The sequence below is a fragment of the Corvus moneduloides genome, chromosome 12, assembly GCF_009650955.1.
Source record: "Corvus moneduloides isolate bCorMon1 chromosome 12, bCorMon1.pri, whole genome shotgun sequence".
In the NCBI taxonomy this organism is placed as follows: Eukaryota; Metazoa; Chordata; class Aves; order Passeriformes; family Corvidae; genus Corvus; species Corvus moneduloides.
In genome coordinates, this window is record NC_045487.1 from 11047390 (window position 1) to 11061152 (window position 13763).

General features: G+C 35.8%; 1 protein-coding gene across 7 annotated transcripts in view; it reads right to left on the reverse strand.

Moving 5' to 3' along the window:
- FTO (FTO alpha-ketoglutarate dependent dioxygenase) overlaps positions 1–13763 on the reverse strand; it is a 234821-nt gene that overhangs the window by 220402 nt on the left and 656 nt on the right. The window lies entirely within an intron of this gene.

Consider the following 13763-nt stretch of genomic DNA (forward strand, 5'->3'; position numbering starts at 1 on the left):
TACATTAAAGCCAGAAGACAGATTTGTTCCCCAAAAGAATGCACTACAAAGGTCTCAACCTTTGTGACAAGCTGGTATTTGTACTGCAGAGTGTATAGGTGACAACAAAGCACTTCCTGTAAGGTATCTACCTCTCCTTTATTTTGGGTAATAGGATTTATTTTGTTCCTATAACACCATAGAGCATCGTGGATGTTTAACCTCTCAAATACACTTATGTGGCTTTTGAACACTTTTGAAAGTTGAAATAAAAAGCACATGCACACCTCCTGCCATTCTGAGAACCACTTCAGAAGTTTCTTTGCTTGATTAAAACATTTTGCTTTCAGTCAGGATATTCTTAATTCAGAACACAAAACAAAATAATGACACTTAACTGCTGTCATCTTTATTCACTGTGCTTTCACTTTCAAATTCTAATGTCTAAAGAAAGTTGGCAAACACTTTTATAGTGCTCCTTTTATCTTTTAAGGCAATGGGAAAAGACACCAGCTCCTGATAGTTAATACATTTCCACATGTATATAAGAACTTACTTTTTACTGCATTTTATTTTAATAAACTGGTTTCTCCATATTCTTTTAAAACAGTGAAAAGTAAAAAGATCTGCAGGGCAAGAGCAAAAACATTGCAAACTCTTAGTTCTGACATGGACTGGACAGAATTTACTGAAGTACTTCCATTTGGAAAAATATAAAGATATGAACACACTTGCAATACACTGCATAACAATGCTCAGTTTCTTCAGTACTCTGGTTAGAGGAGGAACGGGTATTCCATACTTCAAGCGAAAAAATAAGTTTGTGCTTGAAGATTTTAAACTCTTCTCCCCCAGTAACACAACTACAAAGAGTATTGTTAACTCCCAGTACAAATTAAACCTTGATTTGTACAGTAAAACTAGGGGCAACATTTGTCTGAAATGAAAAATAACGTTCCTTTAGTTTGAAAATAGTCAGTTTTTCTGTTAATTTTGGTAGCATTTTTTTTAAACTGTGGAAACCAAAAGGAGTTCTGATTTCAGAGACCGTATCAACAAACACAATGGCTCATTATTTAAATACTCATTATTTATTTTTCTACTTAAATGCACTTAAATGATTGCATGTTTGCATATATACACACTTCCAAAATTCGGTCCTTCTTCACGAAAACATATTGCATGCTTATACATTACTCCAGAAAAGGGAAACACAAACCAAAACTTACTAACAGCAACTTCGTGGGCACGATAAAGAGTTCAGAAGACAATAGTTTTAACATCTAATAGCAGACCACTTCATTTGCCAAAGAATTGTGCACATTTATAGCATGCATGCGTACATATATGTATGCACACACCTGAATGCATGCATTTTATACTCTGAAATTTCAGAGTAGCCACATGTCAATGCACTGGCAAAGACTAAAAATCAAAGAGTTGAGCTATTAAACAGCAACAGCATTTATGATTAAGAGCAAGAAGACCAAAAAGATCTCCATGACACAATGGAATATTTTAGATCATTGCCTCTGAACTGAGGTCTCTTGCAAATGATACTGTAAGCAGAAAATATAAAATCTGGTTCAGAAAATGCACTGAGGGCAGAACTATTAGGAAAATAATACTTTTTTGTTTCTAAGCAATCAAACCAATAACCACTACTATGATTCTACTGTTTTTACTAAATTAGCATGAAGATGTTTTGAAACTTGAAGGAAAAAAAAAGTAGTTTTATAGCCAGTTTGCAAGATAATGATACTTTTCTGGTTTGGAAAGAAGTCATTATGAATGAGCTCTAGTGAAACTCTGGTTTTCTTAAGTTGATATTTTGTGATGTCATTTTAATATACCATTTCAATTATGAAGGAACTGATATATTTTGAGAGAAAATAGACAAGTTTCAAATCAAATAAAATAAATTGCAATTACAGATAGCTGCTGCCCAAGTGAATAGTAAATATTCCACTAAAGTAGGATATGCCACTTCCAAGCATGAAGCAGTTCAAAGTATTTGTTAATATATGATAGATTAAGTGATTTACCTACACACCAAGTTTATATTCACAATTAACCCAGGGTTACAATTCCCATTTGTTAAATTTAGTACAAGGTTCATCCCAAATGTTTTTGGGATTCATTATCAGAAGATACAAAGATGTCTGCCTGTTAAATATTTTCAATGTCAAGCATTTATTACTCAGTGAATTTCAGCCTGACTCCTCATACTGGATTTTGATGCTCTTTTATGCACTGTGTTCTGTACTCGAGAGAAAAATGACCATTTTACATTGCCTTTGTTTTTTTCATGATAAATTCTATCTTCTCGTCAAGCTTTTTGATGGAAAAAAAAGTACCTGAAATAAACATTTCAGTCATTTTAAGTTTGCACAACTGCTTTACAAATCACACAGCCTGACCTCCTTCTATGATATTACATTACAGCAAGATCCAAAATAACATTCCAGTTTGACAGCCAACCTCAGGCACCACTGGTCTGGTATCTCGCTGCTTATACTGCTGGCTGAAAAGCTGATAGGATACGCAAGACAAGCTGAGAGTTTAACTGGCAGAGCTGTTCAAATCTAAATTGTGCTATTTGAAACTTAGACCACAGGAGACAACAGTTCACTTTTTACCATGGCAGCAGAATCAACCTCTTGGCCCTGTGAAACTCATACGAATACATTTAGCACACACACAAAAAAATCTCCCTATATTATGATCAAAAACATATTCAACACACATTTTTTATGCACATTCGATTGTCCTGTTGACAGTCTTGGAAGTTAAGTAATATGGACTGCTGCACATAGGTTTCAAACCTTGATGGAGCCCAATGGCAGGCTACTTTTGACAGTCAAATAATGACAAGCACGTTGCAGGCCAATGCCCGTCATTCATGAACATCTTGGTCTGCTCCAACCGTTGCGCGGCAACAAAGTGGGCGGTCAAAGGTTAAGTTCGAAGAAGACAGCGATGAAGGGCAACTGTCATGCACCACTGAGTACTGTGAAGCAGCAAGGAGTGGTTGTCTTCTCAAGAACATGCAAAATGTTCTCATTCTGTCCAGGCAGACACATATTTGAAGGTCCTAAATGAGACCACTGCCAATTCACAAAGAGCCAAACTGACAGCATGCCATTCAAACTGTCTCTCTCAAATTTGGCTTTTTAAATTTTTTTTTTATTTCAAATCACAAATGCATGCAAAGTGTAAGATTAAACAGAACTCCCAGCAGTTCTTTTAAGCAAGCCACATTTGGCAGGGTAGGAAGAGTCTCGGGAGAGACATCTAAACTTTTTCCCCTCTCGTTCTTTAAATATTTAGGAGAAGCTCAATTATTTCACAAGAAATTCTTCCATTTTCTTGTATGCATGCATATATTTCCAACATTACATCTGTTGTAATCCTTGTTCTAAATACTGGTGTTTCTTCCAGTATTAAAAACCAGAGTCTAACACCTTACAATTAGGTCTAATACCTGGAATTTTAATTCCGCATTTGTATATTAATATCACAACAGAAGCATACATTAAAGCATGCAAAATAAATACTTTGCATCAGTCTCTAAATATTCTAAGCATTTCTGTTATAAATGGCACAATAACAGTACATTCCATTTGTTTAAAAGCACTGTTTTGTGTGGAGTTATGGCTTGAACAGCACGATTAACAATGAAATTGCATTATTTTGCATAAAACATATACATCTTACTTTTAAACCATTGCCAGTAAAGATGTATATTTCTTACTTACACATTTAAATTATGTGATCATGGTCATGTTTGCCTCTATTAACATATAAAAGACTTCAGGAAAAATAGAAATACTTTTTTCTATTAGATAAACAGTGATGTGTCTCATCTTTCATATGAATGAACGCTTGACACTAAATTTAATCAGGCTGACAAAGGATCATATGGGTTAGCTCCCTATGCCCTTTTCATGAACAGTCCATCTCTCCTGCACTTACAGGGCCAAAAATTGCCCTCTCACAAAACAGATCAACATGCATTGTGCTTGTTTCTTTCACTGGGTCACTGGCATCCTCCCGCCTGTGACATTACTGCTTTGTACCACCTTCTGTCATGATACCATGCCATTAAAGACCCTAATCACAAACTGTGCTTTGCAAACTGAAGAGAAAAGGAATTGTCATTATTTATGAGGAATATGTTTGGATCATAAAGCATAAACCTATGTGTCTGTCACATATACAGACACACAACACAGAGCACAAGCTACTTTAGGTAGACATTACATTTATATGTTCTATTCCACAAGTCATACTATCAATACCTATCAAATCACAGATAACGGCCAATCTACTTTCCTGATCACACTGAATTACTTACAGGAAGCCAGAACCATAAAATTATAATTCCACTTTTTTTGTACTGAATAACAAATTTCAAAGCTTTTCTACACAGGCAAGAAATTATAAAGCAGAAATTATAAATTTGGGGAAAGATCAACATTGTCACAACACCGCCTTGCCAACTAGACCACGGTACTAAGTGCCACAGCCTTTTCTTAAACACCTCCAGGGACAGTGACTCCACCACCTCCAATGCCCAAACACTCTTTCTGTGAAGAAATACTTCAGTAACATATGACATTTTTAAAAGAGTTCAGGGAAGGCTGATCAATATCTACAGTTCATTATAAAAGTTTAAGCTATAAAACCACTAAGAACTTTGCTGTATACGCTCATCAAGCCTATCTTGCAACAGTCAAGTGATTATCATAGTTTTCTAAAGTACCGGTTCCCATGGTCAGAAAATTTCGTATGAGTTTCAGCTCTTATTTACAACAATACTAGAAAAAAGCTTATTGAATCTAACTTGAAAATACGAGTATCAAGAATGCAGAGAAACTCTGACGAACAAAGCTTTTTTTAAAAAAATTCCCCATGGTATAGTCAAGCAAAATAGGCACCCAGGAATACAAGCTTTTACTAATGCAAGTAAAATATTTTTGAACTATTTTAAAAATGGAATACAAGACTGTGAAATAAAAACATTGGCTGTACTCATAATCTGTTTTTATTTCATTTTTGCCTATGTATAAATGCTTTCCATAAGCACTTCCTATTGAACCAAGACTAATAGTGTCCATATGATTATATCACGGACTGTTTTCCTGGACAGCAGCAACAGAGGCTCAAGAAATGACAGACAGCACATACCAGATGCCTCCCAAGCTTGACAATGCAGAAGCTTAATATCTTCTGGTTTAAAGATTGGGGTAAGTCTACACAAACCAACATTTCTTCCTGTAGTTTTTCTCAACTACCACCTTCTGCATGAAGTTTAAAAAGAAACAAACCACCAATATGGTACACATTTTACATTTCACATGCCAGAGGTGAAAAAGCAGAGCATTGAACATCCATAACAGATAACTGACTACTGAACATCACAGTAAAACATTCAAACCAAAACAGTTTCCCTTCCCCATTACCACAGATGCAAAGAACTACATAACTGATTCAACCCATCTTATTCTAAATGATTGGCACAGGAATGGTTGGAAAGTGGGAACATAACTGCCTTTTGATCCTACCTCCTGTCAAGTCAGTTGCACTATACTCAACAAATCAACTATATGAAATAACAAATTTAGTAAGAAGTTACTTTTTGGCTCCTACTTGGATAGAAGACAGAACTGGATTTTTTAAAATTTCGTAATAGCTGCAGTGCATTAAAAAAATATTCTTCTACATTTTAGAAAAAATCCAGGCTTACAGAAACAGCTTCAAACTGATCAGAGTTTTGGTATAATTTCTGGTGGTACTATATTGTATTACAGAGTATGGCACTCACATGGTCTCACAATATGCAATGAAACATTTCACTTGAAATCAATCTCATTGGAACACCTTTCCACAATTTTTTTTCTAATGTAAATATCTTGCAAAAGTGATTTGTTTGACAAATGCTCGTTTTCTTTACAAAAGCTTATAAGAAATGTCTGCTTAGACTCTGACTCTAAATAGCTTTCCAACTCAGAAAGATGGTAATTTTCCTGATGTTTATATGCACTGTTTACCATGAAGGCCTCGAAAAAACTTTCTCCTACCTAACATCATTAGACAAAATACTTTGTTCTGGTTTTATTCAGTGATTACATACATACATATGCACCATAGCTCAGTTCAGTATTTTATGAACTGCAGTTGATGGCCATCACATGATTCAGATATCAGACAATGAAGTATTTCCTTTAAGCACAAGAGCATCATTACCTGCTGCATTGACATAATTTACACTAGATGTAAACACAGAATAGAATCTGAAGATTTTTCCAGATCTTGAGTGCACATTCAAAATCAGTAAGATTGGGCTTCTAAAGACTTTTAACTGCATGTGAAAATCCTACCTATTTCCATCAGAGTAAAAAAAAAAAAACCAACCCCTTTATTAAATGTGCATTTGAACATGAATTTTACCAGTTAAACTGTGAGCATTGTACCTAAGTGTATTGGTTTACATGGCAGTAATAGAAATGTTTTCCAACCCAGAAGTTGCTTAAACTTACTGCTCACTTTTTGGAGATTAAAATCTTTATTTGATCCTTTCCCCCGCCCTCCATAAGCATATACAGGGTATGTACAATCATGATTTATCACTGGCAGGATCCAGTGAATTAGATTTCTGCATTCAGAGGACAGAATATCCATGAGATTTGGGCGATTTTAAGAAAAATCTTATGCCAGTGTAGAGTGGAATCTCTCTGGTGAATTACAGACAGAATTTTCAGTAATTATAGTATTCATACAGAAATACACAACTCAGACCCTGAATTTATTACAAGGTGCTTGATTTCAATACAGTTTTAAACCTTAGAACAGAATCAACAGCATATTTTAATCAAGTACCTTTTCAAGTATTCACTGCATGAAGGCCCAGTTGCCTGAGGGTTATGAAATAATACTAAAAACTTTATAATCATTCATTGATTTAGTTTTGAGCATAGTATATCATTTGAATCCAATGGGAACATAAAGAGCTGTTTGTGAGGTCAACCACAGTACAGACAGAGGCTGACATGATATCGATGGCAAGGTGGAAAGAAATTGCCAAATACAGCAGATCAATACCTCGTTTCACTGTTACACCCTTCTGGAGACATAAAATATATATCTGTACAGCTACGAAAATAATAATAATGAAAGTGGGAGATAAATGCTTCCCTCAAGGTAAACTATTTGATTAGCTGAGGGCAAAGGTGACAAGAGCAGTTACACTAAAGTAACTTTACAGTCTTAAATAAAAATGGTGGGAAGAGTAGCAGATAAAAGGGAAAAATGAAGCTGAACAAGTTCTAGGAGATAAAAACGTAATTCTTTTAGAAATTGGGGTAGCATGTATACAAAGGCAAAAAACTGCTAAGCTAAATAAGGTAGAGCAGAGTTTCCTCCCATAATCAGACTCCAGTAACTAATCACAAGTGTTTTGAAATTACAGCATAAAATTTTCTACCCAGAAGGCTTCAAATATGTTTAATCTGTGCCATACTTTAAATGCCAATAAATACTCATAACCATGTCTCGCACTCCACTAGTGAACCTAACAGAATACAGTAAAACATTACAGTGCTTTTCAGCCTCAGCTGAAGGAAAGAGGATCATTTGATATTTTAGATGTCCTTGGTCATTATGGGTAATTAAATAATTTAAATGGATGAAGTATTAGAAGCATGAGAGCCCAATCCAGGTTCAGCTGAAGGCTGCATAAGTTTGATCATCAACTGCACAGAGAACAGAAACAAGCTTTAGGCAATCACTGTTTGACCTGTCTAGTTTTCACTAACCTGGGTCAGCTGAAGCTGAAACTTCACTGATGTAAAAGAAAAAAGTATTATAATTATTCACCAAATTTTTTCAAAATCGAAAAATAAAATTGAAAGTAGGTCCTGTACTGCACCTCCAGGAGAGACATTTCACTACAGCTTTATTTCAAAAATTTCCATCTGAAACTTCTAAGATTATAAGCTAAGTTCAGAACCAGAAGACTAAAGGGTTTGGGTGACTACCCAGCTTTCTGAAACTGAACCATCTGCTAACAAGTTCCTCAAGATTTCTCTTCAGAAAAATAGCAAACCCCAAAATTAAATTCACATGAAGTTTTATTTTTCTACAGAAAACAGGAAGGATTTTCAAAATTTACTTTCTCTAATTTCCGGGGGCAAATTAATTTTCCTGAATGCTACAAGCTACAGAAATATTTGAAAAATAATGTAGAGAACTATCATCACGTTTCTAGAAATTCGTGTCTATCACTGGATTTGTAAATGACTGTTTCTTTTGTCTCAGGGTTGCTGTTTGAGAACATACTCATGTTTAGTAACAGTCTGGTAGCAATTTACTAAGACAACAGAAAACTTTAAAGTTCACCTTACATCTGGGAGTGTAGCTTTCAGCTGAACAAGTGAATTCCACATCGTTACACAAGATGCTTTGCTCTACATATTTCTAGACTACTGCTTGAAAACTAAACTAAAGAGGCTGTTCACTAGGGAGAGTGGGGCTTAGCAAGAAACATATACTGTGTTCATATTCTTCCTTAGAAAGGAGCGAAAAATTTAGTGTTCTGAGTCAGACAAGGAATCAAAATCCCTGTAAAGGTATTGATACTCTAATACCTTTTAGGAACTGTGAAGCCTCTCCAAACGATACAAGTTGAATTAGTTAAATTATAATGAAGAAAGAAAGCAGGGGATAATCAGGTAGATAAAAATGCTGTCTCTTTTACCAGAGCAAAAAGCTAATTTAGACAACAAGAATTTTCTAAAATGCATGGAATGCTACTAGAGTCTTTAAAATAAACGACCAGTGGGGCATGTTGCCCCACTCCTAGGATGCTCCTTGCCCACCATGAGCTGGCAGGATATCCATAGCTGTCACTTGGCAGGAGCCCAGAGCAGTGAGTCTAACAAAAGGTCAGCGTTCATGGAACCGTCCCACACCCAGGTCCTATGGAGTATCATGCACCTGAACAGCCACTGCACTGAGGCTATAAAACTTAAGAGACATGAGCTTCCCATTTAATCTACAAGACTATGAAAAAATAGATGAAACAGAGAGAAAAGGAAAAAATAAGAAAAAGTAGCGTTCCCATATTCAGATATGGGACATGCACAGCTCGCCATACGACTGTCTCATGTAGTGGATCACCAGGATCAAAGTACACTGAAGACATTTAGACCCCTGGCACCAGACTTCCCTTACACTACTCCCATACACACGAGCCTCCCAGGCCACGATCCACAAAACCCAAATTCGTGCTTCGAGCAGCCATTCTCCTCACATCCTTAGCTCCAAGATCTTTGTAGATTTCAATACGTGAAGCATAGATCTGTTCTTATTTACAGCAAAAACAAGTGACTGAATGTAAAACAACACATTTAATAAATCTGCAGAGCCTAAAGTACCAATATAATTCCGAGCAGAAAGATAGACATGCACTTCTTAATTAAGTGGGTGATGTTCTAGTTAAAACAAAAAGACAACCCTGGGCCATAGCTAAGATTAAGCACAGGCTCTTGCAAAGGAAGCTCCGACTCTTATCGATGTAAAGGCTTTAAATCACAAAAAATAAACCATCTAATAGTCTGTATTCAATAGTAAGTAGAAAGTCAGGACACAGACTGATTTGGATTAACACATTTTCAGTTATAACAAGTAATTTTACAGAGGATTAGTATCTTGATGGTCTGATCAATACTAGGCACTGCTGCTATTACAGATGAAGAGAAAATTACCCCTCCAGTAATAAAGTGTGTATGTCTTGGTTCTCCTTCATTTGCCAAGTCCATTACTGTAATGGTTCCAGCATTAGCAGCTGAGGCAATTTAAACAGCAGGAATGTGATGAATTTAAAAGCAAGAAACATTTGCCACTCACTCTTTCTTGTATTTTATTCTGCATATGCAAGGCTTCTACCTGACCATTTCCAATATACAAATCATGTGTTATGTGACTATCAACACTATTTCTTAATTATTGTCTCATTAATAATGGGAAGGTCCAATAATGTGATTACCACAAAAATTGCTACTGGCATATTGGTTGCTGATTCTGCTAAAACTTGCACACCGTTTACCTAAGCAGAAATATGACATGACAAGAAGCTTATTTAACTGCATCTAAGCTGTTTCATTAATTTTCCTAAATATAACTTCTAGAATAATCTAATCTGTCAATTAGAAAAATTTGTTTTGTTTGGGTCTTTCTAATAATGTTTTTTATCTTAAGAGGTAGAACAATAACTGGAAACAATAAATCCATGTAATACTAGAACAAACCACGGCAACAGTGTTAAAGTTTTTAAACTTCATTGTATGGTATGGGCAACATCCTTCAGCATTAATTCTAAAATCAAACCCTTAATCATGCTTTGAAGTGCTCTGAGAATACTTGCCTAATTTTCCCTGGGCATTAATATGCTGAAGCAACGTCATTTACCTTGTAAAGATGTATTCTTTTGCAGGCAGAAAAAATGAGGATGATGCAGGAAATAAGACTTTCAATGGTATCTCAGCCGAAACACTGTATATTCCCTTTTTCTCCTTGTAAATAAAATACATACAAAGCTTTGTGTTATTTAAAGCTTTGTATTTCCTTGCCACTTTGTTCAACATGTCTCACAAATGTGACACTGCATATGAATATCTTTGTAAAAGCCCTTGTGAATATTCAGATATGTGCACATTGATGCATTTATTATTTGTACAGCAATAACTTTATTGGATTGGGGTCCCAGCTGTGCTGGGAGCTGTACAAACATAACAGTAGTGTCTGTGGAATACATTCTCTGCAGTCAGTATTCACAGTAGTGTGAATTAGCATAAACAGCTACATAAGGTATTTGTGAACTGGGCTTAGTGGTCTATTCTGAAGACCTATCAAGGCAATACCTTTACTTTAAAAGAAAGTAATACTCCAGACTAGCTGAGTATCTTCTCTTTCACATGGTGATGACACAAGGTGTTAATATGCAAAGAGTGGCAAGAGGAAGCATATACAGGAAATAACCAGAACTTGGCCTCTGTCATACTGAAACTTACTTTAAAAAATCCACTTTGAGTAAGTAAGTCTTGACAACAAAAAGTCTTACACTAAACTCACCTGTGGATATCAATCAAGATAATAAACATCCTAAAAGCAGAAAGCTTTCTTCCCAAGTCTAAAAGGAGGAAATAGCCTACTTAGATCACCAAATAGGAGATTTGTTTGATTTTACTTTACATGATACATTTCTACACCCAGTGAAAGAGAAGTGACTCTGACCAAGAGTGTGAAGAAAAAAATAATCAAAATAATTATAAACTGTATTAATTAAAACTGAATTCTAAGCTAAAACAAACAAGCATGAACAAACCCCCAACACGCTGTTTCATAAAAATGCCTTTTCAGCTAATGAGCAGTATCTACTCTAACAGCTCTGGTTTTATGTTCAGAAGTAGTATTTGCTATGGGGAAGACCAGAGAAGCTGATGGCTTACAACAGCTTCAATGGTGTCTTTAGAAACTTCAAAATAGTTGTGTTTTCCTGTCCACTTAAGACTCAGAGAAATATTCTACAGGACATTAGCATGCCCAACATAGTGTTCAGAACAGATGAGTAGTTAACTTCTGGCTATGGTTTTCCTACTTTTTTCAAACCCTCTTCCCAGGAATGAATTTGTATCCTCCTCCTGTTGGGCTTGGAATACCAAATACTAGCACAAATAATTTTATTTCTTCTACACATTTAATCTTACTCAACCCAACTGAGTGATCTGCAAAGTGGAAATTGCTGTTTGACAGCACTGCACTCTACAGAACTTCTACCACATGTACTTGGAACAGAAATGTTCCTCTATACAAGCATAAATCAAAACTTGCTATATACAAGAAAATTTGAGCCAGAGAACAGCTTATCACATATAAGAAACATACTACATAATTACAAAGCAAAGGCCAATCAGTGGGATTCTGATAGACAGCATTTAACTGTATACAATTATAGCAAAACAAGAACTTTTATTCAGGATTTAATTCTGGAAAACAAGAGACATTGCCAGGAGACACATAATCCAATCCAGCTTCTCTACCCAACCACTTCCCTCTCAGTAGTAGGCCTCATAAATCTTACTCTCCAGAAGAGGTTGGGTTAACCTCACTAAGATTTGGTTTCCTAAAGAATATTTTAATCAGTACCTAAATGGAAGTCTTGGCAGAACTACTACAATAAAGACACTGTTCCTTTGTTTTCAGCATTTCTCAGGTGAGCAACATAAGCTAAGAATGGCTAAGCCTATGGACTGAAGGGTGACTTGGAACACTGACAGGAGCCCAGAGATTACATCTCCAATTAAGCTGTAGAAAATAATCAGCATGAGGATGCTTCCATGGGGAAAAAAAAACACATGTTCCTTCTAGCATATCCCCCCTTTTCCCACTGCTGCTTTCTCCTTTGGAAGCCATTATTCTAAGATGTTCTACAGGTTCATTTTGCTTCATTTCCAATATACTCGGCTTCTCTCAAGTAGTGCCCAACTTACTACATCCCCCTAGGGCACATTCTATGAGTAGTGACACTTTTAAATCCTCTGAAAGAATCTCTTGTTATTTTTCATCCTTCTCCCTGTGTGCACCCACAACATCTAGTCGTGTCTATAGCAGTACTCTTGTTCTTTACCTCAAGCTTTTCTCATGCATTGCTCTTGACACCTCTTCAAGCGCCTTTCCTCCTACCGCCTTTGCCAATGTAGTTCACAGCACCAGGCCTTTACCCCCTCACACATATCCTTGAGTGATTATCTTATCAAGGGCAATTACTCTCCTAATGCCAATACATGCAAGACCCATTGAAAAGACAAAGGCCCTTGGATGAACAGCACAAATGTACAGGCTAAAAAAGTATGGGTTGAGGTTTTTTTTGCAAGGTATTTATACTGGATGGGATATCTGCATATGTTTTGACATATATGGAAAGGGCAGAATACAAATGTAACACTGAAATTGCTGTCCTTCAGCAACTTGGGATAGCAGAAAGACTAATTACAAAATGACCGGGTAGTCCTTAAGGAGTTGTTATGAAACTTACTAGTGCAAAGAGGGTCTAAATTTTTCTAGTAAAATACTTAGTTGCAAACTTACATCAGACCTTTTCCCTGCCTCTACTGTGAAATAACTTTTAATACTGAATAGTAAATTAATAGTAATACCAAAACCAGCATGTTCCCTGTTCAGGTGTATGAGATCACCATTTTCAAAGGCATTTTCTAAATTTATAATGGAATTAGCCTTCCTTTCATTAACACCACTAATATCAGCACTATGCTTTCAAACAAGTCACTTACTGCTTCTCAGTACTACTATTTTGTAAACAAAATCAGTAGAAGTACAACAGCCATCAAGAGCTGAAGTCAAATATTGTACAATGTAGTAAAACAAGCCCTTCAAAGGCACTGAAACAGTAAACATTCAGCACTCCTGTTTGCTTCCACAGACAGTGAAATAACATCTTCAATGTAAGCATGTAACAGCATTGCATCTAAACACATGAACAAGAAAAGAAACATTATAAAGTTCGGGCCGTATAAAAGACTTTAAAATGTTTATTTAGATCAGACTTAGTGTTGAGTACTTCTAAATTTAAAAATTAAGGCGCAATTACACAGTGCATCATTTAGTGAAATGATGTTTCGACAAAAGCAAACATATAGTCCTTGCATAATTTTTTTCATATACCACAGAACTCTCATTTAAATTGAAGTATCTTGCCCAGATGG